The 4603-nt window shown below is 41.5% G+C and overlaps 1 pseudogene; it reads left to right on the forward strand.

Moving 5' to 3' along the window:
• The first annotated feature begins 776 nt into the window (after window positions 1-776).
• On the forward strand, window positions 777-1859 carry LOC139033468 (cytochrome b-c1 complex subunit Rieske, mitochondrial pseudogene; annotated as a pseudogene).
• Window positions 1860-4603: the final 2744 nt, after the last annotated feature.

The raw sequence follows: 4603 nt of genomic DNA on the forward strand, positions 1-4603 counted from the left end.
TAACGCAGCTGAAGGCTGACCTGGCACATGAGAAAGCAAAGCGTGCCCAGCTGTGGGCCAGGAGTAAGCGAGGTCAGCGTGCGTGCTCGAAACCGCCCTCCAAATTCTAGTCACCTAGTCTGCATGTGGCAGGGGGCACGGCTCCAGTCTAAAACACATGTAGGATGCAGACACTGGCTCCAGTTGGAACCATGTCCCTGGAGGACTCAGGCCTCTGTTACTCGGGGATGATCAGAGGCCTGCAACCCTCTAAGGCCTATGGGCAGGCAGATGATCAAGGAGTCATGATCAGCATGGGAGACTGGAGAGATTTCAGACACACAGAAGTCTGTCCGTCACCTGATGCCCAATGGATAAAATCCATTCAGAGAGGACAATTTATATGCCTCTGTCTCTTTGTAAGATGGCCACTCAGAGGGGTGGGATGGGGTGGGATGGGGTGAGAGGGAGGGAATGGATGTGTGCTTACGGCTGATTCACATGGTTGTGTGGCAGAAACCAGCACAATATGTAAAGAAATCACCCTCCAATTGGAAAAAAATAGCAAACAAACAAACAAGCATCTATATAACCTAGCTCTTCTTCTCGCCTCCTCAGAGCAGTCCTCTCAAAGTTACTTGAGATGCTGTCTCGCAGGCTTGAAGTCATAAAACTTACCCACCAAATAAAACATAACTCTCAAAAACACACAAGAAAGAATGCCAACCCCAAGGCCAGCATTACTTTGATACCAAAACCAGACAAGGATACCGCAAGAAAAAATTATAGGCCAACATTGCTGATGAAAATATATGCAAAGGTTGTCGGTCGCTGCCCGCTCGGGCCCGTTCACGCCCGTCCTGTCGGCCACGTCCCGCGGGGTGGCGGGCGCGCTGCGGCCCTTGGTACAGGCCGCGGTGCCCGCCACCTCGCAGTCGCCTGTGCTGGACTCGAAGCGCTCCGTCCTGTGCCGGGAGTCCCTCAGAGGCCAGGCCGCGGGCTGGCCTTTGGTCGCTTCCGTTGGCCTCAATGTCCCTGCTTCTGTTCGTTATTCCCATACAGACATCAAAGTGCCTGACTTCTCTGACTATCGTCGCCCTGAAGTGTTAGATAGTACAAAGTCTTCAAAAGAGAGCAGTGAGGCTCGAAAAGGTTTTTCCTATTTGATAACTGCAACAACTACTGTGGGTGTTGCATATGCTGCCAAGAATGTCGTCTCTCAGTTTGTTTCCAGCATGAGTGCTTCTGCTGATGTGTTGGCCATGTCGAAAATTGAAATCAAGTTATCCGATATTCCAGAGGGGAAGAACATGGCTTTCAAATGGATAGGCAAACCCCTGTTCGTGCGCCATCGAACCAAGAAGGAAATTGACCAGGAAGCTGCAGTTGAAGTGTCCCAGTTGAGGGACCCACAGCATGACTTAGAGCGAGTAAAGAAACCGGAATGGGTTATCCTGATAGGTGTTTGCACTCATCTTGGTTGTGTACCCATTGCAAATGCAGGAGATTTTGGTGGTTATTACTGCCCTTGCCATGGGTCACACTATGATGCGTCTGGCAGGATCAGGAAGGGGCCTGCACCTCTCAACCTTGAAGTTCCCTCATATGAATTCACCAGCGATGATATGGTGATTGTTGGCTAGAGACCTGGACTCAAGTTATAGGCTTCGTTCAGTCTCATGTCACCTCAGAAGAGTTACTTGAGAACAAGCCTTCTGTGCTTTGAATTAGTTGATTTGAAATATTTAAGAATTGCTAATAATGTGTTTGCAAACATGTAAAGTAAGTTGAGTTTAATGTTGAATACTTTCGAGCATTCACCTAAAAAAGCCACCATTAAACTTTGTTATGCTCAAAAAAAAAAAAAAAAAAAAAGAAAATATATGCAAAAATCTTCAGTAAAATATTAGCAAACCAAATTCAGCAGGATTGTTGAAAAAGACACTTTTAAAAGAACCATATATCATAATCAGGTGAAATTTATTCCCAGGGTAAAAAGATAGTTTGACATTTACAAACCAATCAATGTGATTCACCATGTTAACAAAATGATGGATAAAAACCATATCATCATTTCAATAGATGCAGAAAAGGCATTTGACCAAATTCAACGATTTATGATAAAAACTCTCAACAAAGTGGGTACAGAGGAAATGTACTTCAACATAATAAAGGCCAGATATGACAAATCCACAGCTAACTGCATACTCAGTGACTGTAAGCTGAAAGTTTTTCCTCTAAGATCAGAAATGAGACAATGCCCACTCTTACCACATATTAGAAGTCTTGCCAGACCAATTAGACAAGAAAAACAAACAAGACATTCAAATCAGAGACAAAGAAGTAAAACTGTCAGTATTTGCAGATAACATGACATTTTACATAGAAAACCATAAAGACTCAAAAAAAAGAAAAAAAGAAAACCGAATTAATCAAAGAATTCAGTAAAGTTGCAGGATACAAAGTTAATATACAAAAATCTTTGCACTTCTATACACCAATAACAAACTAACCAAAGGAGAATGGAAGAAAACAATACTATTTACAATTGCGTCAAAAAGGATATCTAGGAATAAATTTAACCAAGGAGGTCAAAGACTTGTACATTAAAATTATTAAACACTGATGAAAAAATTGAAGCAGACACAGATAGATGGAAAAATAACCATGCTCATGGATTTTAAGAATCAATAATATTAAAATGTCCCTATTACCCAAAGAAATCTAGGAATTCAACACAATCCTTATCAAAATTCTAAGAGCATTTTTCACAGAAGCACAAACAAGCCTAGAATGTGTATGGAGCCACAAAAAATCCCAAGAATCCAGAGCAATCTTGAGAAAGAACAAAGCTAGAGTCATCATGCTCTCAGATTTCAAACTCATTGCAAAGCTATAGTAATCAAAAGGGTATGGTATTGGCATAAAAACAGACGCAGAGATCACTGGGGCAGAATAGATGGCCCAGAAATAAACCCACACATATATGCCAAATTAATTTATGACAACAGAGCCAAGAATATATTCTTGGTACAATGAGGAAAGAACAGTCTCCTCAGTAAATGCTGGTGGGATAACTGGACAGCCACATGCACGTGCAAAAATAAACTCAAAATAGGTTAATGACTTACATGAAGACACGAAGCCCTAAAACTGCTAGGGAACAGCACAGGTGGTCAGCTCCTTGATACAAGTCATGGTGATGCTTTTTTGGATTTGACACCAAAGCAAAGTAACAGAAGCATGGGTTATATCAAACTAAAAAGCTTCTACAAAGCAAAAGAAACCATCAAGAAAATGAAAAGGCAACATACTAAATGGTAGAAAATATTTGCAAATCATGTACTTGATAAGGGGATACTATTCAAAATATAGGGAGAACTCATGCAACTCAATAGCAAATAATAATGGCAGAGAATCTGAATAGACCTTTTTCCAAAGATGACATAGACAGGGCAAACACATATGTGAAAAAGGGCTCAACATTGCTAATCATCAGGGAAATGCAAATGAAGACCACAGTGAACTATCACTTCGCATCTGTCAGAAGGGCAGTTATCAGAAAGAAATAACAAATGCTGGAAGGATGTGGGGAATAGAAAACACTTGTGGACCACTGGTGGCAATGTAAATCGCTTCAGCCACTGTGGGGAAAAAAAGCATGGAGTTTCCTCAACAAATTAAAAATAGAACTACCGGCAATTCCATGTCTGTGTATTTATCCAAAGAATACAAAAAACACTAACTCAAAAAGATGTATGCACCCCCTAGTTCATTGCAGCATTGTTTACAATAGACAAGACATGGAAGTAATCTAAGTATCCAATCTATAGATGAGTGGATAAAGAAAATGTGGTATTCAAATACAGTGGAAATTAGTCAGCCATAAAAAAGAGTGAAGTGTTGTCATGTGTGACAACATGCATGGAATCTGAAGACAGTATTCTCAGTAAAATAAGTCAGATAAGTGAGTGTGATCTCACTTATATTTAGAAAGGAATGAAGGAAGGAACCAAACGAATGAACTTACAAAAACCAGCTTGGTGGTCGCCAGAGGCTGAGTTGGGCTTGGGAGGGGGTTCTTGGTGAAACAGGTGATGGGGGTCAAAGGGAACAAACTTCCACTCAAGTCCTAGGGGACTCTAGCTGGCTACACTGTGTTGCGTATTTGAAAGCTGCTGAGAGTAAATCTTAAAAGTTCTCCCAAGAAAAAATACCTGTAACTATGTGTGCTGTCAGATGTTCACTAGACGTCTGGTGATTATTTTGCAATATGTACAAATATCAAATCATTATGTTGTATACCTGAAACTAATATAATGTGATATGTCAATTACATCTCAATTAAAATACAAAACCAAAAAAAAAAAAACAACAAACCTGTTTGCGGCTCACAGCAATAGTAGTAGGCAGAGTAACAACTTGCCTGCTCTCAAATCCTGATTCCTATGAAGCAACGCGGGTAGACCAGGGGCTGCCCCAACACAAGCGAAGGGCATTATCCAGTCTCGTCTAAGTGCTTCTGGAAAACCTGCCCACCCCCTTTCCAGAGAGGGGGACCACCCTGGAATGTAAGCAAGTCTGCTCTGAGGAGAGGTGGGGGATGTCTCCACCATTAGTAACC

The sequence above is a fragment of the Odocoileus virginianus genome, unplaced genomic scaffold (assembly GCF_023699985.2).
Source record: "Odocoileus virginianus isolate 20LAN1187 ecotype Illinois unplaced genomic scaffold, Ovbor_1.2 Unplaced_Scaffold_8, whole genome shotgun sequence".
NCBI classification, from domain to species: Eukaryota; Metazoa; Chordata; class Mammalia; order Artiodactyla; family Cervidae; genus Odocoileus; species Odocoileus virginianus.